The sequence below is a fragment of the Pezoporus occidentalis genome, unplaced genomic scaffold (genome assembly GCF_034315485.1).
Source record: "Pezoporus occidentalis ecotype Australia unplaced genomic scaffold, CSIRO_AGI_Poc_V1 ctg182, whole genome shotgun sequence".
Classification (NCBI taxonomy): Eukaryota; Metazoa; Chordata; class Aves; order Psittaciformes; family Psittacidae; genus Pezoporus; species Pezoporus occidentalis.
The window spans coordinates 1005315-1031577 of record NW_026913662.1 but is presented as its reverse complement, the minus strand read 5'-3'; the positions used below and the strand labels follow the sequence as shown (position 1 = coordinate 1031577).

General features: G+C 40.8%; 1 protein-coding gene and 1 long non-coding RNA gene across 11 annotated transcripts in view; one reads left to right on the top strand and one right to left on the bottom strand.

The window, feature by feature from the left end:
• CNOT4 (CCR4-NOT transcription complex subunit 4) overlaps positions 1-20230 on the bottom strand; it is a 108199-nt gene extending 87969 nt beyond the window's left edge. For 4 of the 10 annotated variants that reach the window (XM_062615497.1, XM_062615485.1, XM_062615491.1 and 1 more), the window contains exon 1: positions 19829-20230. The gene's annotated coding sequence lies outside the window, so the exon portion shown is untranslated. Of the gene's footprint in view, positions 1-19064; positions 19146-19828 lie in introns of all 10 variants that reach the window. The other 6 variants (XM_062615494.1, XM_062615495.1, XM_062615492.1 and 3 more) reach the window with 3 other exon arrangements.
• Positions 20231-20433: 203 nt separating this feature from the next.
• Positions 20434-23215, top strand: LOC134162027 (uncharacterized). Its single transcript, XR_009964166.1, has 3 exons — positions 20434-20488; positions 20943-21131; positions 21486-23215. It is a non-coding gene; the product is annotated as an uncharacterized LOC134162027 (long non-coding RNA).
• Positions 23216-26263: the final 3048 nt, after the last annotated feature.

Below are 26263 nucleotides of genomic sequence, written 5' to 3'. Positions count from 1 at the left end.
TTATATTGTCTGGTTAGAAGGACTCTATTCCACAGTTTTTCACACTGATCCTGTTCCTTCTCATTAGCAAATGGCTTTCAACAGCCAAGAGTACAGTTTTGATCTAAAGAAAGACTGAAGTAAATCCTGAAAAACAGTAGCATCAAAATACACAAGAACTCATAGCAGTACCTGTAACTCTGTGCATCTATGTGGGAAATGAAAAGGGACAACCAAGGGAGGCTACATAAACCCAGTCTGAGCAGCCTCCACAAGGGTCCCTGTTTATTACCTCATAGCAAGCCTTAACACATCAAGACTCCCACTAGGTGGAGAAAGATCATCCTCAAACATTTTCTGCTTGTATCCTCTTAGCTGGACAATATAATGAGTTCAAATCCACACATTTTCACTTTGCTTTGGATAAGGTTTCTGGGAAGGAAATCAGTTAATCCTGTATCTGCCCAGATTAAAAATTCAAACCCACTTCTGCCAATAATTTAGGGCTGGACTTCACAGTAATGCTATACTTAAACTGAAGTGAATCACAGCCAAGTATCTCAGTGATGCCTATGGTTAACTGCTAGAATAAGCTTGTCTTCACTGTATTCTGTCCTCATAGGTGGGTAGAAGAGAAGAACCAGGCTGCCACGGATTAAAATACACTACCCAGATCTTTAGGAACCAAGGCACAGGGAAGACTCCACAATGGACCAAAAAGCCACAGTACATCCTCCAACCTCCATCAGTAGGCATAAAAAGTCATTATGTTCAGCCTGAGCAGGTCCAGGGAAAACCCTTTTATCCTCAGCAAGCGCAAGCACCCAGAGAGATCAGTATCACAATAAAGACACATGAAGAAATTCTTCATTTCTTCTGGTAATGATCACACGTATAACAGTAACAACCAGGAGCTAGAAGTAAGTCTACAGAATGACATCAATGCAGCCAGCACACAAGCATCTGATCATTTTCACAAACCTAGTCAAATCACAGGAATTTGAGAAAAGCCTAAATCAGTTCCTAAGGAAGAAAAACCACCAATCACAGACCAGAACCGTGACTAAGAACTAATTTAATGTGTTTCAAAACTTTTCATTTACAAGAAAATCTTGCAGAAAACTATCACAGAATTTCTCCAACAAGGGAAGTCACTACACAAGAATTTTGGTTTAATATTTAAGAAGCTGCAGTTAGCCCCACCAGCTAAATGGCATCTTGCATCAAGGTGAGGTCTTTTCCTTGCCTTCCCACAATGCACGTATACTGTGAAATAGCAACATTAAACCTTGCAAGTCAGGCAATCCTCAACTGTAGGCTGTTCGTACAGTTTGTTTTACAGAAGAATCACTTGCTTCTAAACAAGGTCCATTGTGCTCAACCACTGCATTAGACATAAAGCAGGCATCATACACTATGTCTACACAGCCTGTCTTGCAGAAGGGGAATTCAGAGGGCTGGTGTTAACAAGACTGCAATGACTAGTTAACACCCAATCTCACACGAAAACACCATGGGTTCTCCCCAAGATAGAACTAAGGTTTCAAGAGAAAAGGAGGAAAAATATGTGCCTGTAATGAGAACATATTGTCTGTGATCACTGAATGACTAGGCTGCTGTTGAAGCTACTAATGTTTGAAACTACATTAGAAATCTCATACCAATGTCAGGTGCCACAGCCCTTATATCCAAAGTCAACTCTCAGAGTACACTAGCAAGAATGTTCCATTCCTAGAAATTTTGTAACTCATCCCTTAATTGTATTAGAGTGACACAAACAGACTTAAGAGGATGAATGTTTAGATCTCAGTAAAATCTGAGTGCACTTGTAAAATATTTCTTACCTTTCTATAAATTAAGCTGAATGAGTTAAGTCTTGCGGCCTTCCCTAAAAGTTAAGGTCCCTGCATTTGCAAAGGTAGCTTACTGCATTAAGGTTTCATACCATTCAAGCTAGGATGATTAAAGATTGTGGAAGCATCAAAACACCAAGTAGGGAAAACAAAAACAAAACAAACAAACAAAACAAAATAAAAACAAAACACACAAACAAAAAACCTAGTATACCATCGTGACTTCTCTGAAAAGCTATAGCTCTCTCTGAAAATCCTTGCCTTGATTATCACCTCCCTTTCTCACTCTCTGGGAAGAAGCATAAGCTGTCTTCTACTAGTCACAGTGCAAGGATTTTTTTATTTGGGGCCACAGATGTTAATGTCACAAATCAGGAAACAATTTTTTTACTGCACCCTTACATTCTCTTCAAGTTTCTCCACTCTCAGAGACAACTAAAGTGCTTTGTTTATTGTGATGTGTTCCAGTGCCAGACCCTTCACGGCCAGCACAGTGATAATCACCAAGGTCCTAAGTACAAAACACTGCCAGAAGCATCATGGCCCTCTCTTGATAAAAAGTCAGGAACAGAGATTCAAAAGAAGTCTCAAAGTAGTAGGTCTAAAAGACTAAATGCAGAAAGAACGTCTTAGTTTCTTAATATGGCAATCCAGCATAGGCCTTTGAGTAGAACAGTCCTTTCCCTTTCAAAACACTGGCTCAGGGAGGCTCTCCTAGCATTCCTTCCAGAGAAGCTGAACCCATACAGAAATGTATCAAAGCAGGCCATCAAGAAGTAAAATTACAAGGTGCAGGGATTTATTATTAAAAAAGTATCATGTATTTTATTCTGAAAGTCATTAGCACCTAACAGCAAACTGAATAAGCAAAATATTCCAAACAAGCCTCACATTAAAAGAGGCATATCTATCGCACACATATGAACTGCAACCAAATTCAGGTGAGAGAACCAAGAGGCAACTGCACCCCTACTTCTCCTTATTCTTTTAGTGGCCCGAGCTAAGTACAGCAGCTCCTTGGACAGAGCTGTTCAACATATCCAGACTTGCATACGAGACACCTGATACCAGAATCCAGCAAGCATCAGAACATAATTTCCCCCTGCAATGATCAAGTATTTAAGATGTGTTGTTATTGACTCTTGCCCTTCGGTTTTCAAAGTGCAACCATTTATGACTATCTTCTGACAGCATCATTCTTTTTTTATTAGGACTTTCCACTTCATATACTTTGTGATATTTGAGTCTTGGACATAACTATAGTGTTACTCACACGTATTGTAAAACTGATTCTCAAAAAACCTGACACCTCTAGTTTAGAGAGAAATCACTCAAATCCAACTGTACACACGAAAATAGCTAAACACATGGCTATTCTAAATAGTCACATACCCCCACTAATAAAGGTAACTGCAATATTAATATGCAAGTAAAGCTGAATCAGTTCAGCAGCTGCATTCAACAGGAATAATAATCTACTCAGTCTGTTGTTTCAGTGTTCAGAAATTCTACGGTCTTGGCATCAGGAGGTCATGTAATGAATCAGAGTGAAATACAAATGTGTGCTCTCTACATTTATGCTACTGTGTGTATTAACTACAGGACAGACCAGCACTACCTGGAATCCAATGTCATATATTTGGGAGAACAGTTGAGGACAAAGCTTACTTTGATGAGAAAAAGAATCTTCCAAAATTAGCCTTAAAACCACAGCAGTTCCATCTGAAATGTGTGTACAGAAATAAAACAATGGGTCATATTGCACTGCTACTTTTGCGTGGGCTTGTGCATGATTACAAACCTATAATAGAAACTTTACAGTGTGGTTTAGTCTTCATATGCAAGGTGTTGAATAGTAATTAAGTGTTTTAAAGAGCAACCAGAAAACCCCTGTTAGTGTTCCTACATAAGAGTGGAGTGGTTTTGCTGCCTCTAATAGAAATGTCCACTTTCAAAATAATGCTAAGTCACCAGACTTACTCCCTGGGTCTAAAAAAAAAAAAAAAAAAAAAAAAAAAATCTCAAGATTTATCTGGTAAACAGCATAATTAGAGAAGCATCTTTCCTGGAGACTTGGAGAGGGAGTAGCGTATCATATTATTCAGGGACGTGGCACCCAGGTTATCTGCTTCCCAACAAGCACTGTACCCCACCTCACAGGGAATGGGCTACACATTCCAAGCTCTTTCAATCCCCATCTGCACAAGGGTCAGAGCCACACAGCAGCGCACAGACAGAACACACAGTAAATACCTTTGCTATTCTGACTCCACAGACAAAAGAGAAGATTTTATCTGCTTTGTAAGAAGGGACATTTGTCTTCATAAAGCAGGTTATTAGTGTTTTTTGTTAGCTTCTGTAATAGAGAAGGCTTGCGATCAGTAATGTGCATCAGATAGGCAAATCGTTATCAAGAGTTTTAGTTCATAACATAACGGACGTAGGAAAGCACAGGTAGTTCAGATTGCCCATAAGGCATTAACAGAAATAGCTAAAAATTAATAGTTAGGGTGAACGAATGGCACATTTGGTTTTGTGGGTCACTACACGCACACACACACACCCTTGTTTTTCTTCCATTCTGCTTACTAAAACTTCGTTACCTATGCACTGTCACTGTTCCCAAATTTACGCTACAACATCAGTCGGATAAATTCCCTGCTCTCATACAAACAACAAAACTTTGGAAAAGGATGAAGTATTCCTGCTGCTGCTGGAACGTCAGCAACTCAATTCCCAGACCCTCTGGAAGGAAATGCTCATTGGGTGGAGTAAGTACTGCAGAGAAGAAATCCAAAGTCAGAATAACAGAAAAGAAACATCCTCTCCCAGGAGGAAGAAAGCCTGACGTGTTTTCCGCTGCCCCATTCCATAGGGTTAGAGAGTACAGCAGCTGCCAGGTTAGCTGCCTTCTCTGCAAGACAAGAGCTCCAAACTGACCACATGCAAAATCCATATTGTTTCTCCTCCCCTGCACCTTTCAATTCATGTTGGTTTTATAACTTTCATATGAAACAGTTTCAATGAAAATTGTTCTAAATACTTTTAAAGGGACATTTATAGCCACAGGGGCTTTTAATTCCCCGACACACATAGCTACGCGTAAGACTAAGAATGCTAGAGCACATAGAATATTCTTCGCAGACTAGGATTCAAAGACAGCATATAAAACAGAATAAAATATCACTATTTAAGTGATATTTAAGCAGAATTAAGGTTTGTGACATGAAGTCACAAGTCCTTTGTTATACCTGAACACAGAGGTGTTGATATCAAAGACAAAGCATGTGCCCACAGCAGCTTTTCTTACACAGCAGGACATAGATCAAGAACAACCACAAAAGAAGATTAGAGTGAGCATGAAGGGAAAGCAAACTCGTCTTCCTGCTAGCACTGCACACCTCTGCGGAGTCCTGAGGCTGCCAATGATGAAAAAGCCACACACATCCTTGTGCCTCACATACACTCCTGCATTCATCCCACTCCAAAGCACCCACAAGGTTTGTAGGCTGAGATTGTATCTTTTATTAGACCAACACATATAACAAACTGGCATACTGGTTTAACACAAGATACTATCTCTGCAGCCAAGAAGATACTACCTCTGCATCCCCCCACAGGGGGACAGGATGATAAAATCTGACACTTCCAAAATTCAGTAATTATTGATGGATGTAAGTTATAAATAAGCTCTTCAGTATACTCAGCAATCAATCCCACATTCTGGTGTTCCAAACTTTCACCAAAATTAGAGAAGTTTGTGAAATTAATATAAAAATTGTCCTCATGGTATGCATAAGTATTAAAATTAATGGTCATTTCCCTTGCTTTCTCAGTGACCAGCAAGAGAATAAGTGTAGTCATTTTGAAAGTAAATTGACTAAGATAACTATGGCATAACAGAGGAAACCAATAGCTACACCTGGAGGGCAGGAGGGGTAGAAGAGGTCTTTAAGGTACTCTTAGAACAAAACACATCTTAAGTTACCTACTATCCGAGTCTTTTCAGACAAGTAGGAGAAAAAGAAAGCATTTAGCATACTGTATCTGAGCAGTAAAATAAGAATCTTGCATCAGTTTGAAAGGGATCAAAAAAAATCCCCGAACTATCTATTATAAGTCATCACATGGTATCCATAAGAGGCAGCATTATGGTTGCTGAACATTCCAACTTTAGGATTTGCTTCCTATTTAAAGGCGTTTACAAGTCTTGCATTTAGTCTTTTCTCACAGTTCAGCACAAATTTGGGTTGTAGGTGGCAAAATCCATTACACAGGTATTTAAATAATGCCGAATATTTAGGTGAAGCTACAGTCATGTATTGCTAGAATTTGTTATCATACCACACTTTCCACAGAAAAAAAATAAAAAATAAAAAAAAAATCTGACATGCTTGAACTGAAGAATGCTTGGGAATTTACTACTCTCCACAAAACAGACAGGGTCTGTTTCTGCACATTTTTCAACCTTTAAAAGGTATTTTAGCTTCCAGAATGGCTCTCATACTAATTGTCTATAAAAGGACTATGATGCAGAACTGTTTATGGTGTAAGTAGATTTCCTCCTCTAAAACCTTACTCCAGATAAACTTTACACTTGCTTTTCTAGGTGGAGAAAGGCATTATTATTTAAATTTTATTTTCAATTTATCTAGCAACAGCCAAAGTACCAAATGCAATTCATTGATAAATGATATAGAAAGTAAACTGCAACAACTCACAACAAAAACAAAAAAAAGATATTGTTCTGTTAAACATTTCGAAGAACAAAAGAAAAAACCTGACACATTTAGGTGAAGAGCCTGTCCATCATCTCTGCTCTTCTTCAAAAACAATGCCAAAATTATGTTGTTTGCAGAACACTCCTTCTCCAGTAGTCACTGAATACTTTAGAACTCTGACCTTTTGGCTGACACCTAGATCTAGTTCAGTGCCAGAGTCCAGGTCTCCAGTACCCACAGTACCTCACTGTACCACACTAACTTACCAGTTGTGGGGAAAAGCCAAAAAAAGTCCTGAAGAATGAGCTACCTTCATATTCCTACATGCCAAATTTAAGGTACACTTTCATTATTTATATTACGCCCGCTGAACCTGTTTGACTGACAAAGAGCTGAAGACTACTACTGGACACACCAAAAGCTCTCTCAAACACACTCACTTTCTTTAGAGCATTCTATAAAGTTATCGGATAGATTACATACACCTATACTAGGTCATGAATCCCTAATTAATTTTAATTTGAAAGTGCCACTAAACCATCACAAGCCAGTATAAAAGAGTCAAAAGATTAAGAATTACTGATCAGTACCTTGTTTTTAAAGGTACTGAAAACTTAGCATACTTCAGCTTTCCTCTAACAGCAATATCAACATAAAGGGTTTAAACACACTTTTCTAGTTACCAAAACAAAAAATCACAATCCTGAGAAAGAATATGTGCAAAATCTAGAATAACTAGCACAAAAGACACTATCCATAGGTACAGTGCAGAGATGAAGAAAATAAGTTTAGGATGCTAGGACTGGATTTCTTCCACTGTCTGCATTCTCCCAGGGGAGACTGCAGAAGCTGTGAACCACTGTAACAGTGTTCAACATCTAAATTTATCTTTCATTTGTGACTGTTCATAATCCTGCCACTAGGAAGCTACCTAAAAGTCTTAGCTTAAGCAGACAATTGAGACCAAGTTCTGCCATAAGACAAATTATAGCACAGTTGCAGTTACAAGTTGCAGAAATTATTTTGGATTACCTCCTGTAAAATTGTGCTTTTTAGCCAACAAATGTAAAGTCTGTTTCTCTACTTTTTGCAGACACACAACTACAGGAACAAGCATTTAGTCACATACACTGCTGTCCCCATTCCTGAGCCTTTGAATAGAAGCATCTTGCCCAAAGTAGAAACAAAAAGTAAAACCTTACAGGAAAGCAAGGAAGAAAAACACCCATAAAACCCCACTACACGCACAACCGACCCCAACATCAATACTGAATTGCTTTCATTCCAGCATATTCTCAGACTGAGTACCACTGCAGAAGGGCAACGCCTGCACCTGCAGTACCATGGACAGTGTACAGGAAAGTTGCCACTTTGAAAATTTTACCCAGCTTTATTCCTGCTGCTGCAGGAATACAACAAACATCCTCTGACAGTGCAAGAGATTCCGTGATCTTCTGTACTGCACCCATAAGCTTTAGTGTTTATATAGAATCATAGAACAGTTAGGGTTGGAAAGGACCTTAAGATCATCAAGTTCCAACCCCCCTGCCATAGGCAGGGACACCTCACACTAAACCATCTCACACAAGGCTTCGTCCAACATAGTCGTGAACACCGCCAGGGATGGAGCATTCACAACCTCCCTGGGCAAACCATTCCAGTGCCTCACCACCCTAACAGGAAAGAACTTCCTCCTTATATCCAATCTAAACTTCCCGTTTAAGTTTTAACCTGTTACCCCTTGTCCTATCACTACAGTCCCTAATGAAGAGTCCCTCCCCAGCATCCCTATTGGCCCCCTGCAGATACTGGAAGGTTGCTATGAGGTCTCCAAGAAGACTTCTCTTCTCCAGGCTGAGCAGCCCCAGCTTTCTCAGCCTATCTTCATACAGGAGGTGCTCCAGTCCCCTGATCATCCTCGTGGCCCTTCTCTGGACTTGTTCCAACAGTTTCATGTCCTTTTTATGTTGAGAACACCAGAACTGCACACAATACTCCAGGTGAGTTCTCACAAGAGCAGAGTAAAGGGTCAGGATCACCTTCTTTGACCTGCTGGTCATGCTCCTTTTGATGCAGGCCAGGATACAGTTGGCTTTCTGGGCTGCAAGCGCACAATGCCAGCTCATGTTCATTTTCTCATCGACCAACACCCTCAATTCCTTCTCTACAGGGCTGCTCTGAATCTCTGCCCAACCTGTAGCTGTGCCTGGGATTGCACCAACCCAGGTGTAGGACCTTGCACTTGGCATGGTTAAACTTCATGAGGCTGGCATCAGCCCACCTCACAAGTGCGTCACGGTCCCTCTGGATGGCATTCCCTCCATCCAGCATATCAACTGAACCACACAGCTTGGTGTCATTGGCACACCTTTAAGTTCAAAGCTTTCTTGCATTTGCACTAAAGGCATATTATCTACATTAAGGCTTTTAATACAGACTCATTACTGATGCTTACTTTCAAGCCCCAACACGGAAAACTTTATATTTATAAAGATTTTTTTTGTGTGTGCTACAGAATCACAGAATAATTCCAGTTGGAAAAGATCTCCAGGATTCTCTAGTCAACCTTCTACTCAAAGCAAGGTTAGCAAGATCAGTCTAAATTACTCAAGGCTGTATCCAGCTGGGCATCAAAACATCCAAGGATGAAGACTGACAAACTTTTCACTTGTCCCAGTGACTGTTCCACTCCAAGGTGAAACATACTCACCTTAAATGCAGTTATTTTAATGTATTCCTGCTGTCTCTTGCCTGCCTTCCACACACACTGCTATAAAGATCCTGGCTCAGTACTCTCAATAGCCTGTCCATAGGTACCGCAAGGTTATTATTAGTTCCCTCTGCTTCCCAAAGCCTTCTCTTCTGGAGGATGAAAACTCATTTTCCTAACAACCAGTACAATTTTAGCAAACACTTATCATACACATATGCTAGACTTAGGTCTTCTATTATACTGTTAAGTTTTGATTCAGAGTGTCTTTTGATCTGCATCGCTGCACTTCCACAGATTCAACTGCAGGAGCTAAGATCTCATACTAAAGCCTGTTCTAGTACAAGCTGAATGAGTTCTACATCGCCTTTCTAGGCTCACTACAGTTCCTCTCCTGAAGAGACAGCATCTCCTGTGCAGAAGAGCAGAAGTTTTACAGGCTTATATAAACACACATACACTCGGATACATAGGAGAAAGATGCCCAGAACGGAAGGGCATATACTTAGATCAGAAATATATCTGGAAAGAGAATAACAGTACATTACTAAGGCTGCTGCCTAAATCATTAAGTTGCCATTAAAAAGTGAAAGACATTAACAAAGAAGCCACAAGAACTCCAGCATCTGAAGTACATTTCAGGTAAGGTATAGTGCCTTCCTGATAATTACAGCAAAAGTTCCTACATCAGTTTTCCCAACCCTCCATCCAGTCCTGCAAAGTTATTTATCAGCCTAATGGCAAGACACTTCAGGACAGCATCAGCTCTTCAGATAGAGACACACACTCTTTGATGAATCAAGTAACATTAGGAATCACTAACTACTGGAAAATCCATGCCATGACTTGTCAGTCAATGAATCCCAGAGACAAGAGGGGAAGGACTGAAGAAGAGATGTATCCAAAGATTTAATTCAGACCTTGTAGCAGTAATCAAGATGTGTGCCAGCCTTTTTTCCCCTCAGAAAAAAACCTACATTTGAAATATTAGGTGCAAAAAAATTAAGTTTTATTAAAATTTAAAGACTGCCATTGCACAATACAAGTGTGCTGTATTGTGTGTAAATCCACACGGTATAGTGGAACTGTAAAGTTACAATAGAAATCTAATACATTTCTACTTTAAAGGGACATAAGACCTACATGAGGTACTTACACTTAGAATTTTTCAAGAGTGCACAAGCAACTAAAGCATTATCCCTGTAGCTAGTAACTGCAAAGCCTGACAGGAAAAAAAAAAATGCACGGCTGAAGCATTTCATTTTTCTTGATGTAAACCTGGAAGGTAAAGTTGATTGCAAATACCACACACATGCTGCGTTCAGATTTGTGGCACTATCAGGAATTAGATGGAAGTTGGGCTTCTGGTTTATTTCTTGTTTTATGCTGAAAAAGGCAAATGCTGAACCTTCTCTAAAATCTGGAATTTTGTAACATAATTCAAGACAATAAAAGTATCTCTTTTAGCAATTTATATTTTTAACAGAAAACTGCTGGATAAACCACAAAGTATATCTAATTAAAATGCACTACCAAATAAATCCTACGATCTACCACTTCTATCGGCTGAAGAAAAACACTGACTTAAAGTTCAGTGCAAGTACAGAAAATAAGAATACTGTGCTTAGGACATCATCTGCTTGTGACAGAGAAGAACAGGATGCTGCTTCAAGAAGATTCACAGACATCTGTATCACCAGAAAATAGTACAAATGTCTATCATGTCACAGCCACATTCAATCACACTATGGGATTACTGTTGGCTTCTAAAGAGAATACTTAAGATTTTTACTTTGGAGTGGGGGGGGACACCACCAACCAGAGAGAAACACCACCCCATAAATGTAGAACTGGAAAACAAAATAGCAGAACACAATCTCTCTCGCATGCGTACTTTTTTTCCTGAAGACACTGCTGGGAAAAAAAGGAGAAATATTAGGAATCATGGGGTGAAATTCAATTCTGAAGTAGTCACTCCATTCCCAACCTTTCTACTACTTCAGCATACAGTGTAGTTTTCTATAAAATATACCTCTGATAAGGCAGAAGATTACACTTAATTCTGCATTGTTTAGCCATTAAGATCATAATCATAAAAAAATCAGTACAAAGCAGAGCTAAGAATTACAAGCCTAAATATTTTACGCAACAACTTTCAGAAAGTATTGATTACGGTTCACTTTTATTAGACAAATAAAGATAAGAAATTCTGAAATCTGCACAAATGAAGATGAATCTGGAAACTACAATCACAAGACTGTCCCAAGGGTAAAAGTTACATTAGAAGGAACTGAAGTCTATTGCCTTGGGGCAGAAATGAGAGATGACCTTAGATCATTCAAAAGTTTATGTTTATTGTAACTAAAAACAGAAGCGTAAGGACTCCAGATAAGAATATTGCATCACTGCTTTCAAATGAAGGTTGTGTCCCACAATGGGATAAAACCCATGAAATTTAAGAACTCACAGATTAAACAAGAAGATATAACCACTTACACATAGTCCAGTCTAAAACTGGTCAAAACATGTTGCAGTATTACAGCAGATATCCATTTTGTATTTACAAAAATGGAGTTTTATTTGAAAAGCAAACCAGAGTTCAAACATTTAACCTAGAAACACTTCAGAGGATGTGAGAATTGATCTATCATTCCCTCCACACACCTGCTAGAAATCCAGAAAAGTAGCTGTTTTATGCAATATTCACTCACACTATAAGTTCCCATTCCAACATATCTTGTACGCAGGCTACAATCTTCTGCTTCTATTTTTCAGGGAAATATATATCTGTTACAAAACAACAAAAGCTGAGAAAGATCAGGACCCACGTTCAGGGACACACCTGTATTCCAGTGGGGAATAGAATGTATGACTGCTTGAAGATAACATATATGCTGTCATAAACAAGTTCCAGAGACAGTCACATACAAAACAATTGCCTTACAAGATAAAACCAAGAAAAGGAAAGGGAGAACATTAAGAATTATCCTGGGGAAACAGCTTTCCAGGTCATTTTCTAAAAAGGCTGGGCAGAAATGGAAAACTAATTTAGTATTCTAAAAGAAACGATCTAGTAAAATACTCAAAAGCAGAGCATCAGTTTTTAAACTTAAGCAGGATGTGTAGTACTGGCTTTATCCAAATTCCTTCTACTGCTACCTCAACTATATGGAGCTGCATTAACTCAGGCAGGTGATGTTATGAAGACATTTGATATGTGCAGAGAGCTGAATTAAATCCCAAACAAATAATGTCACACTATGACAAATATATGCTATAGAAAGCACAGAAATTCAAGTTGACGACAAATGCACTTGCCCAGAATATTCTTTAAATGCTGTGACTTTTCAATACTAACAGGGACAGTTCCAAGTTTCTGTTGATCAAGAGCAGCTGAATACAGGTCCTTTACAGAACAATAAGCCCACATGAGAGGCAAACTAACCAGAACTCACATGAAATTCAAATAACTGCCTTAAGACAATGAAGAACTGGCTATTAGATTTAAAGTTGCTCTACCTGATGTCAGCTCTGTTTGAGGGGATGCTCTAATATCTGGCTTTATAGCTAGTAAAGAACCCCAACAACCAAATATAAACACCACCACCAAACCAGTGACACCAAATCCTTCTCCTTTCTTGTACTTTCATACACTAGGGTCTTTCCTAATCCTGTAAGTCTCAGAAAAAAAATAGTACTGTGAAAAGATGCTGCACAGTGCCTCTATGGAAGTTACCTTCACCACACTTTCAGAGTTGGCACACACTGAACACAGCAGAAACAGCAGCTGGTTGTTCCTCTCAACCAGCAAGTGGCTTATTTATTAAGCATGGATGACTACAGTAGTGCAAGTGCCAAATGGAACCTGCCTGTCTCACCTTATCCTACCAAATTACATTTGTTTGAAAACAAATTTTGCTTTGACTCTACTCAATAGTTGAATATACATATGTGCAAAGAATTTTAAAAGACTCATAGTAAGTGGTATTAATGATAACTAGAGACAGAATAAGCTTTTTACTTCTAAGAGCCTGTTTTCTGATTTTTCCTGATTTTTCTCTTCAATTATACTCCGTATAACTAAGCTCAAAAAAATAAAAGCCTCCTTAGAAAGATGGCTGCATGGAGTTCTCTTTTTGATCCCCAAACTCAAAAGCAGTTAACTGGTTTCCAAAAAAAAAGATACTCTTGTCTACAGAACCAATTCTAAGCAGTTTCTGCCTAAGGTATGGTATTCTCTTAACACTGTCAGAAAGTCATATGGTCACACAACGCAGCTGGTTCTTACCAAGTTTCACTGTGCTATGTATTTATATAGTAGTAACCAAAGCAATAGTTCTCATACAAGGTATGACACTGCTCCACCCCCAGGGAATCACGAGCCTCAAGGTTAAATCAGAATGAGACCATGAGCAAAATAATTGAGAAATTAATGGCTCTGAAAGGGCTCAATTAGGGTAGAAAGCCACTACACTAGTGACAACATGAGAACAGACCTACCTTGAAGCATGCTTACACGTATAACTACTATTCAAGACAAAAATGAAATTGCAATCCAGCCAGAAGGTGACACTACCCTTGTGCAGAAGACAGCCTGATGAGTATAAAAGCTGGTATTTCCTTAAACTCTCCAGCTGTTCCTCCATATTTTCGACATACACTAACAGTTCAGAAAACCAGTGATCATCCTTGTTTCAGAATTATCACCTGATGTTCCAGAACCAGTCTGTCACTAACTCTGAAACCACAATATTAATGTTAAATACATGTTTTATTAAATGAAAGTATTCACAAAGAAACTTTCAAAGATGGGAAGAAGCTATAATTAATTTATCAAATGTGGTTCCTCACTTACAACTTCCTTGACCCTTAACCTAGGATGAAGTTTCGTAAAACGAAAGCTTACCTTCTTAGGCAAAGGGATTCAACTTACTAAACAACCAACAGAAGTGCATGCAAGCAGGCTCCTTCAGACAAGCAGCAGTTATATGATAAATGGCAGTAAGATTAAGTCACTAAGACAAATTGGATTAATGCTGCTGGGCCTCTCTCATTCAGACCAGTGCTTTTAACATAACTCCAACAGTTTAGGGGCCCCTACAGTGCACACTGATTGGGAGAAACGCATTCAAATTAACTGTCACTCAAGTTGACCTATAAACACTAATTTTGACCTACCAAGCTCAGGCTTTTCACTGTATGCTCATTTAGGAGATCTCAGAGGACACTATTTTTTTTATGAATGAGATACTGAAGACTCATTATAGATTTCATTCAATAATAATAAAAAAAAAAAAGAAAAAGGAAGAAGTCATACGTAATGGAGCAGTAGCTATTCAAAGAGAGTAGCTTCTATTTTTGCAACATCCAACAGTCCAAGGTAACTTCTACAGATCGTGTAGAAGTTTTAGGTCTTTGACAGGCACAGCTGTAGCTACATATACCTATCATCACTCATTATATTTGGAGAGAAAGAAGAAAAAGATAGGTGAACACTTTCTTCACACATCTAACGATTTGTGTACTTCTTTCCTCATACTATTTTTCTAAATTTCTAGGCTGTATTGCAAAATGGAAACTCTGAACAACAGAGCTATCACATGCTTCCCTCTCTGTGACATCACCTTCATCAAAACTTCTATAACTCCCTCAGGTAGGCAGCTCCGAAGCACACATAACTGAATTACTTACTCCTGCTCTTGCACACAAATTTTGTTCATTTTTTTAAAAAGATGGTATCATTGTAACATGTAATAGGAGATGGGCTTAGAAGTAACAATATTACTCCACCTTCAAGTGCAATATTTCACACTTGCAGTTTAAAATTAACACACACCAATCTTGTGATTAAAAATTAGAAAGATCTTGAGGATCTTGCAATTTAAAATTACCATACATGGTTCAAACAGGATTCACAGCAAATCTACATTGGTCATAGAAACTTGAACCCAAAACACAACAGGTAGCCTCCTTTCAAATAAAGCTCATCTGTTGAATTCAGTATTCCTGAAACAAATTGCCCAGCTTCTCACTTCTCCACTGCATTAAATTGGGAAACTGGTAGCGAGTCTTCCTATGTAGTGTATTTTGTCCTACAATGAGAGAGATTGCTACCCTTTAAGTTATTACTTCTCTGTATCAAATCTTGCATGGAAGAAACCATTTAAGAACACACATTGGGAAAACTAAATGCGCCTTCTGTGAAGCAAGGAACAGATTAGAGCTCAGTAGTCCAAAACAGAAGATTAAGTTGCAGTCCACCACAAACAAGGCCTAAAAATGTGCCAAAGTAAAACCAGGGATGAAACACTGCTTGAAGACCATAGAGAACACTCACTCCCACCACATTTTTAAGTCATTCCTACAAAGCTCCTGAGATTCTGTTCAAAATTTGAAAAATTCATTAGAAGAAATTTAATGTCAAGAAAGGGAAGCGTGCTGTCATTTTCAGTTTCTCTCTATCCACTTCATCTCTTCTGAAAAAAAAAAAACAAAATCACCACCCCAAACTCCTAGTGCTAATAATAAATGCTCACAACCAAATAGAAGATACTGCAATGTTACCTTCCAGCAATCAAGGACTGCTAATCTGTGACAAGCAAAACACCCATAGCCCAGAAGGGACAGTTCAAGGAACCGTGCTGAAGTAGAGGACCCTCAGTCCCATAATCAAGACACTAGAAGTACAGTTACTTTGTATCAGGTATTGCAGTCAAATGGAACCCATTTCCTATTATGCATCTGTTCTTGAGATAGCTGCAAGACAGAATAAACTGATGCTGGGATCATAGCATGTTGTAAGACCACTCACAGACAGCTGAAGTTTTTCCTTCTTCCCTTGCAAAAAAAAAACAAACAAACAAACAAAAAAAAAACAGAAAAAAAAAACTAGAACCTGATCAAAAGCAGACGGCACTGCTCAGGGCACAAGCCTCAGCCAAGACCCAAGCTCCATTTCCACCAAGTTCAGTAGCACATTTGCTTGATCCACCTTGATTTTTAACTTGGTGACTAAAAGAAAAAAAAACAGAACAAACCCTTATGCTGACCCCAACACACCTTTCTCCAGTTTGAAAACCAGCAACAGTTGAAATTCCTAATAAAATACAAAACCGATTGATTAATCATTATGAAATTAACACTAACATGTTCGGCTCCAGAATAAAACCACAGTACATAGCTTTCAGGATACACCGAAAGTGATGATGAGGAGAGCCACTCTCTCTGCCTGCATTCTCCTGATGGCTTTGGATGCAGGCTTTCTCAATTTGTCAAAGCACTTGCATGAGAGCTTATGAATGTGTTATTTTGTACATATGTGTTTAGGAAACACTTGTAAGCCCCATTAAAATGATAGATTCCTACAAGAAATACCTTGGAGTTGTCATGTTCACAGAAGAGTGAAGGGGAAGGAAAAAAAAGAACCAAACCAAAACCACACACACCACCACCAAAGCTACTTGATCTTAATATTATGTGAAAATCACTAGTTTAAAAAATAATTATTTCCATTAAGCTGGTGTAGCCAGTCTAGTAAGTCAGTCAAAAATATGTATTCTGAAGGTTCACTAAATTAGTAGAATCTTTGATACAATTCTTAAGAAAACTATAAGGATTCCCTTTTCAGACTCGCACAAGAAAAACAGCACCTGACAAAACCAAGCACAAAGTTTATGGCATGACATAACAACATCCATTTTGATACAAACATGCACCTAACTGACCTAAATAGTTTATGCAAAAATACATACATGTTTTTACTTACAGACATTATATTCATATTTCCTGATAGACACTTATACTGCCCTCCCGATTTGCTTACAGGAAGACCCACAAGGTCTGAGCAGCATAAAATCATAGAATAGACTCATAGAATAGTTAGGGTTGGAAAGGACCTCAAGATCATCTAGCTCCAATCCCCCTGCCATGGGCATCTCATGCCATGCCACACTACTTGCTGCTATACTGCATTTTCCAAGCCTGTCAAGTGTTTACAGTTGCTGAAATGTTAACAAATGTTAACCAGTCTCCTGAAATGAAGAAATTCCTGGACTATTCTTCAAGAACCAGAAGAGGGGGGCACAGACAGATTCACAGATCTCTGACTCCTCACCCTGTTTCTATCCAACAGAAATAGGACAATGAAGGAAGAAAGGTAAGACACTGGAAAGCAAAGAAAGCATCAACATCTTTAAAGAGCTGAAACACTCAGGACATTAAAGAAAGGTAAGTTATGCAGTCTTTCACATGCACTTACTCAAGTTCTCAGCAATACTACATAGCTGCAAGCAAGGACAAAAGGCGGTTTGTACAACCTGAGACACCATTCACCATGTGGAAGTTGAAGAACTCTTGATCCTACAGTCTTGCTGAGCAATTAATTTCCTTCCAACATGTGGTAAGGCCTATAGATCAGCCTCAACAGAACAACAAATTTACTCATCCAATGCCTAAGATGCAATCTACAATCATTCACTTAGCAGTTACCTGTGCTTACAAAACACTGTTTGAAACAATCTCATTCATTTCAGAGTTAAGCAAAATTTTGAGAAATAGTTGTCAGAGTTAAGCCTTCAGGGCCCACACTTAAGATCATGGTCAGTGATTTCAAAACATTTCATTCACAAAGAATATCCTAACTTTCCTGAACAACAGCCATGAAGGATGTCATGTACCTGTTTATAATGAATATTTTTGACTAAACAAAAAAGCCACACACTCGTGTATATTCTCTCATCAGCTTCACTAACCCAAGCATTTTTTTTTAGTGAGAACCGTATAGCTGTGCTTAAACTTTCTGAAGAAAAGGTACCAAGAAATTAATAGAGCACTGTTCCTGATAGGCACTAACCACCTTTTCTCTATAAAGGGACAAACTGTTAGGATCCTCCAAGACTCATCCATTTGAAAAGCTAATTAAGAGGCAACTGAAGACACATGCAAGTTAAAAGCCGAGATGATTTTATCATTGCACTCCCCCTTTCCAAAACAATCCCTTGCCCTAGAATGAACTTTGTTTCAATTCAGGCAAGTTCAACTGCTAAGCATTTCTAAATGCTTGCATGTGTCCGTCTTGCTTATGAAATGGAAACTCTATCACAGAATCCCAAAAGCCTAAGGTGTAACAGATCTTAGATCATGCACTAGGTTGCTACATTATTAGATGCTAAGAAACTAGAAGTATATTTGAGTATTTGTGGGCCATCTGAAACTAATTCACACTCTCAAGACAAACTGCTATTTTATTCCTGCTCTTCATAAATATGTACTTTATTTTCTTCTTTTTCCTTTTTTTTTTTTTTTAAGGAGTGAAAAGGCCTAGAAGGAATTTTATTCTTCTACATATTTGTATTTTGGTGTGAGCTTCTCTTCTGTTAGTGCCAGTCACCATGTTTACAAGAACATGGAGTCAAAATAAAAGGATGCTGGAGTCAAGGCATTTTAAAGCCAAAACAAAATACACACAAATAAAACACAGCAAGTTAAAAATCTGTACAGGCTCAGTAAACGTGATTGGCCAACATTAACTTCTAGAACTTTTGGGCAGAAGTAAGCTAACATCTGCAGGCCTTGAGTTTCCACAGCTTTAACTAGCTGATGGGCATTGCTTGCATTAACATATGCTCTAAAGAGAATTGCTTCTCCTATGAACTACATACTTGATATCACCATACTGACACAAATACATAAGCCATGGACAATTAAAGCCTTTCAGGTACAGTAATGAAGCATTTTAAGATCACTATCTAGTATATTTTCCCTCCCCTTTTACTGTACAGATGAAGGCATCAGGATGCTCACTTTCAGACTGGCAGGTAGAGCTGTACGACCGCCGCTAGAAATAGGATGAGAGCCTGAATGCAGCCTTATCATTTGCTTCTGCTAACGCACAAAATGTAAAGAGCTTCTAGGATTTTGCAAGTAGGAGATGGAAAGTTACGTACCGGTTATTTTACTGACACACAAATCTCGGGAGGTTACACGGACTGTCCAAAATAACACCAAATATAAGAGGCTGCCATTTACCATCTGTTTGCCTCTCTCAGTAAAAGAAAAAAAAAGTGCAAATCACAAGAACAAATGGAGCCTGGCTCCGGGGAGAAGGAAGAAGTGGAGAGAGGAAATTTCCACGCAAATCCTAAGTGAATCACGCCGCGATCCCCGCTCTCAGTCGCTCCGGCCTCTCCCGGCGCAAGCGAGAGGCTTCGGGGACACCGACCCCCCGCGCCCCCGGCCTGGCCAGGCCCAGCGGCTCCCCGCGCCTCACAGGGAGGAAATAAACACAGCCTCCCCCAGGAAGCTGCATGGAGAGAGCTCCCGGCCCCGGCGGCCCCCGGGGAGGACCCGCCTGCTCGCCCTCCCCACACGGCCCGGTGTCCTCCGCGCACGGCAGCGGACCGGCGCGTCTCCCCCGCAGCCGGGGCTGGCACCGGGGAGTGGGCTGAGGCCTTCGCCGTCCCAGGGAAGCCTCGGCGCTCTCGCAGTCACAGCGGCCCGGCTCCCCCCCCTCGCCTCTCCTTCCCTCCCTCCTTCCTTCCCCAGCCCAGCCTTCAGCTCGCACTCACCCGCCTTCCTCCTCCCTGCCGGGCCCGCGGTGCGTGTGCGCGGCTCTCCCTCACGCTGCCCGGCACGGCGGGGGCGGGCGGGTGGGTGGGTGAGCGTGCGGGAAAGGAGGCGAGGGGAAAGGAGGAGAAGGGTGGGGAGGGAAGGAGAGAGGCGGCGAGAAAAGAGAGAAGCGGGGGGAAAGAGAACCGAAGCGACGCTCTTGGGGCGGGACCTGCGGCGGCGGCCGGCCGAGCGCTTGGGTGGCTGCTCCAACGACCTTTACGCGAGAGACGAGTAATCTCCGAGCTCGGGGCGCTCTGCTGCCAGCCCGGCCACCATCTTACATTAGGGAGACTTGCCCCGGACGCCGCCTCCCCTTGCGCTTGCGCCGCCGACAGTGGGCGGGCAGCAACAGCCGGAGAGAGCGCGAGCAGCGACAGTAACGACCGCGACGGCGCTCGGCATGACGGAACTTGTAGGCGCCGGCACGGGTTGCGCTGGGGGAGGCGGTGTCTGCTGTGTGTGGCCCCGAGCCGGGGTCCCATCTCCACCCGCCGCCGTCGCCCGGATGCGGCCGCTGACTCCAGGCCCTCTCTCCAGGCAGAGCCGCCCCACTGCCCAGCGCGCCGTAAAGCCGCCGCACTTCCAGCCACCTGTTGCTGGCTATTAAACCTCCGCAGGTCAGAAGTACTGGGCTGATTTTTTTGTTATTATTATGTTCCAGTCTCATTGATGCTCCTTTGGGTTCTTTTCCCCCGCCAGCTCGAAGCGATCCCGTCTGCCTTCCCCCACGCCACCCTCAGCCCGTTTTGGCTGTGGGCTATAACGTCCGGGGAGGGAATGTCCTCCCGCAAAGCGGCTGTCAGTCAGCCGGGACACCTGCCTCGGCGTTTAGCTCAGGGCTGGATTCGGCTCCCACAAAACTCAACACAGGCAGCCGTTTCTCACAGCGCCTCCTTCCCCTCACGCGCCGGGAGAGCGGGACTGCGCCCTGCCCTGCCGCGGTCGCCGTCTGCTGTCACGCTCCTAGCAGGGCCCCAACTTTGCCAGCCTCGCTCCCCGAGAAGGCACCCCCGCGCTATCTCCCCACTTATCCTTCCCTTTTTCCCCCTCTATTTTTTTCCACCCTCACAGGCTGCAAACAGGAGAACTCGGAGTGACAGGATCGCTTCTCTAATGAGGACATCTGTTTCTGAAGGTGCGAAGTTTGGAAACCACTTCCGTGTCCCTCTGGTTCCTGGGACACTGTGCTGCTGTCCTGCCAGACCTAGCTTCAGGTGGCCAAAACGTCCCCTGACCTGGCCAGCACTTCTCTGTGCCCAGGTATGGCTTTCCCATGGAGGTGCTTCTCCTTCGATGAAGAAGTTGTTGTTACTATTATTGGGATTTTGCAAGTCCATGACCCATTTGGAGCAGAGCCCAACCGTACAGAAAGAGGTGTTTCCCTGGTTTTTCTCTCTTCATTTGCAAAATCCAGAAAAATTCTGTTTTCATGTATAGGGGTTGTAAGTAATTTTGACAGAAGCAACTTCTTGATGTCCTTGTCAAGTAGAGAAGTAGAGATCTTTCACCTGCCCAAAAAAACATTTTTTTTTAATTCTTTTGTTCTTCTTTTGTCTTTGTGTTGTCAGAAACTTGCCCAAACCACATTGTTTCTGTCTTCTGTTTCTACCGCAGACAGCCTGGGACAGGGGCCTGTTAAAACTGAACCCATAACTTTCCCTTCCTTTTTCCTTTAATCCCAGTGCCACACAAAGGACCTCATCATCTCAGCTAACAGACAAAAAGAGCACTTTTACTCACTGCCTTTACTGCTATCCAATATCTCTCCTTGCACTGGCATCCTCAGCTCTCCAAACAGGCAGCCTTGGTGTTTCATTATCACTTATCTCCAGTGCACAAGCTATTCCTACTTTTGCCATGAAATTAACCGCCTGAGAATTTTACTTATTTCAGCAATGGATAGGAAAGAGAGGTTTTCATCACAGAATGCACTGGCATAATTACTTTGTTTAGTGGCATGATGGTTTTTTTCTTCACTTATGCGTCTTAGATTGAAGTGTAATACTAGTACAGCCAAGTGCAATACGCTCATCCTACCCACAGTAAAGTGCCTTGTCTTGGCATAGTTCATTCTTCTTCCTAAAACAAGTTGACACTACCTTATGCAGATTAAATTTTATATTGATATACATATATCCACAACAGGAAAGCTGTGTGAATTAACTTTACCACTTCTGACTGTAGGCAAGACCCAGGTCTGCATAAACATAAATTCTGTTTTCAGCAATAGTCTTGACATATGAACACAAATGCAATGTTCTTTTGAAAACAAAACATACAAGGGAATATAAACACCTATAAATGTGAGAAATTCCATATATATTCGACTGTAACATATACTTCATATATATAGCTACGTATTAATCAAATTCAGGTGACTATATATGCATATAAAATAATGTATTTCTCCAAAAGTTAATACCTTTCACATTTTCACATCAACCTGTGTATGAAGCATTAGGTTTCAGCAGTACCCATTATGTTAGTAACTTATATATGTAATGTAATTGCTGGCACACCTAATACCTAGGAATGTTTCCTGTTGAATAAAAGCAAGTAGTCTGACTTGGAATGAAAGATTAAAATTAATAAATCTAAAAGGTGCACTTCTTAGACAGAGTTGAATCTGTATGTTAAGTGAATTCTGTGATTTCTTTTAATCCAGTACTGAGGAGTCTTTCCCTTAGTAAGAGTCTGTCCATATCCCTTTGCTGAGTCCTGCATGAACACAAATCTCAGCAGCATCCAATAATAATGTAGAAAAAAATCTACATGGCTGAAGATTTCTTCGGATAATGTTACTGAAGGTTACTCATAGCCCTGCTACCACCTTTGCTTTAATCTGGTAGGAATAATTCACTAGGCCATCATTTGGACATCGTAAGATTCAAGATGTCTTTAAATTAATTATTTTCTTGCCTTTAAGTAATTGTAATTGTTTTCATTAGATTAGTCTTACATAGCCACATTTTGTCACCTTATTTGCTTCTGGAAATGCGTGCTTTTTATTTGTTTTGAACGGGTCTGATAACTAAGCAGGACTGTTTCTAAGAAATTGTTTCCATATCTACAAGGAAAAGCTTTTAGAATACGTTTTCTTGGGAATAACCAATGTGTGCTAGCTAGACTAAAAATGTGTATCTGTACAATCTATTCATTGTTGTTTCCCTGTGACTTGTTGCATACTCACTGTTGTGCATTGATTACCACCATGTGCTGGGAAGGTGTTCTTCCTGGCAATGCTCCATGGCCACTGTCTCGTGGAACAAATCACAGAATGGTTTGAGTTGGAAGGGTCCACAAAGATCATCTAGTTCCAACCCCCCTGCCATAGGCAGCAACAACTTCCACTAGACCAGGTTGCTCCTGTGCCAGTGTCTCACCACCCTTCTTCCAAATATGTAATCTAAATTTACCCTCTTTCAGTTTAAATTCATTTCCCCTTGTCCTGTCACTACATTCCCTTGTAAAATGTCCCTCTCCGGTTTTCCTGTTGACCCCCTTTAGGTACTGGAAGGCTGCTTAAAGGTTCCGCACAGCCTTCTCTTCTCCAGGCTGAACAATCCCAACTCTCTTAGCCTGTCTTCATGAGAGAGGTCCTCCAACCCTGTGGCCATCTTTGTGACCTTCCTCTGGACTCACTCTAACAAGTCCACATCCCTCTTGTGTTGAAGATACCAGAACTGCACACAGTACTCCAGGTGGGGTCTTATGAGAACAGAGTAGAGGGGGAGAATCAACTCCCTCAATCTGCTGGCCATGCTTCTATTGATGCAGCCCAGTATATAGTTTGCTTTCTGGGCTGCAAGCACATACTGTCCACTCATGCTGAGCTTTTCACCAGCCAACACCCCCAAGTCCTTCTCCTCAGGGCTGCTTTGAATCCATTCTCCTGCGTTTGGGATTGCCCCAACCAAGGTGCAGGATATAGGAACCTACTGTGATTCTGCTATTATTCTGTAGCTATTTTCAGGGCTTCACTGGTGTTAAGCTACCACTATCTCAAATGGCTGCCAAGCTGTATGGAGGAAACACAACAGAGATCAACAGTGGAGTGTCCTGAGAAGGGATTAGAAAGAGACACAATGGTGGTGTACCAATACTGGCAGAAAAGGAGGAGGTGGAGGTTGAGTAATTCCTATGGCTGGTTGGGATGAAGATTAATTATGCTGAGACTTTTAGCATGGTAATTTTTGCAAAGCATCTGTACAGACTGCAGTTTGAATATTCAGCAACAACCAACCAGTACAGCAGCACTTTGAAAATACTTAAAGATTTGGAAACTTGTTGACCCTGATTTGTGCTGGAAGCAGTGGCTGGACACATGTGCCTATATTTCAGTCTCAAAGTCAGGTTTCATAAATAGGAAAAAAAAGGTATTTTTTCAAGCTTCTGCAAAGCCTCATTGATTACTATGGAAAGTTCACAGATATTAATGCAGAATGATATATAATAGTTGATGACAGGTTTTTTAGAAATTCAGCCTTATTTACTGCAACAAAAACAAGAATTGCTCCCCAGACTGCAATGGATGTTAATGATGCATCCATTCCTTTTGTCACTCTGGGAGATCCAGACATCTTTTTGCTAATGATGCCTTTTGCTGGGCAAATGTGTTGGAGAAAGGAACTACGTGACTGTTCTGAGTAACTGTAGAATAATAATGAAAGGCTTTGTTAGGAAATTGAACGGCAGGTGGAGGAGCCTTACAAACACTCTGATCAATATTTGCTGCAAGTGGCAGATGTTCATCATGTCTTGTTCAAAATCCATTATAAGGAGGAGGTGTCTATACTGCTCAGAAAAACAGGAGGAGGGATTTGTCCTGCTCTTTCTTAAATGAGAGAATACAGTGCTGAGAAATTCATGTATTATAGTCAAAGATATGAAAGAGCTGCATCTTTGTTAATGCGTTTGTGTTATTAAGAGAAAACAAAAACTTTAGTGGGATGCCTCTGCCAATTTTTGCATGATAATTTTTACTTATTCAGCATAACTCTGTCACAGCGCAACTTATCTGCTAAATGCACCTATCTTTGCAAATGAAGGCAGAAAATCACTCCTGTTTTCTGGGAAGGTGCAGTGGGGACCTCCAGGAAGCCACCACTACTTCTAATGTTCTTCAGAGGTCTGTTTCCTTATGCGCAATTTACAGCAAATTTTCCCGTACGTTGTTTTCCTTGTTCCAAACTCCTCTGAATCTAGACACTCAAGTGAAAGTTAACACAAGTTGTCACAAGCATTCTTTCAGCTCTTTTTTTGCCTTCTGGCTCCTGTGCTGAAATCCATTCATAGAATCCTTGGGCTTCTTATCCTCCTTTTCTTTTTTTTTTTTGAAACATCTTTTATGCATCAAGAAGTTTGCAAGACTCATGTTCCTCATCATAATGGTGCCTCGGTTGCCAGAGACAACTTGCAAGTATTTGTCATTTCTACACTGAATTCAGCACCAATGATAATAGGTTGGGTTTTTTTTCTTCAATTTCAAAATGTCATTCCCATATGTTTTTCTAGTCTGGGCTCCCCTAAGCAATGGATATTCCCAGGGAACCCAGTAGTGTGTAACAAAATAAGATGCGTCCTAGTCTACATCTCCTCTCCATAGAAATCCTGTGCTGGTACTGGAATGGAAAGGAGGGAAGAAGATCCTGGGCTTATGAAAGGTGAACAGTAACAGGATTCAAGTTTGCACGTCTATGTGTGCCTCTATAGTAATGTTAACCTTGAAGTATGTTTCCACAAGATGCGAAAAAGTCTTACCAAAGAAAGGCAATGGATAAATCAGAATGATACGCAGCATTGCTTAGAAGGGTACTGAAATATATTCAGTTGCAGAAGTGAAAGAGGCACCATGCAGATAAGCAACCAAGAAGGCTGCGTTGCTTTGCTCTCTGCATAGTAAAATAGAGCACAGTCCTAGCCTTAAGATCTCCTGTAACACACACAGGTCAGCATCACGTGCACCAGAAGGGAACAGACTTTAAAGCAATTGGCCTGAATCCAAGAATTTTGTACTGCTGAAGATTTTATTATAAGTGTCGTATAATCTCAGCATTTTGAAATGTTTAATTTTGGTAATACATCTCATAAAATGTGAAAGGAGCTAAAGAGTGCTGAACAAACTATGAGCCAAAGTACATTTGCTATTGCTTTTTTCTGCATCTGCTTTTGCAATAAATATGCCTGCCCTGCAGTCTGTATTCTCTTTTAACGCATGCAGTGCTGCCACAGTATTTCAGTGGCAGGAAGAGTAGCAGTGAGCCCAGATACATAGTCAAGTAGGGCGAGGTGGGGACAAAAGATTTGAGTTCTTGTTTGTGGAGCACCACAATGACCACACTAGGGAAGGTCAGTGCCAAACAGATGGAAAGAGGCTTATGGTTCATATAGCT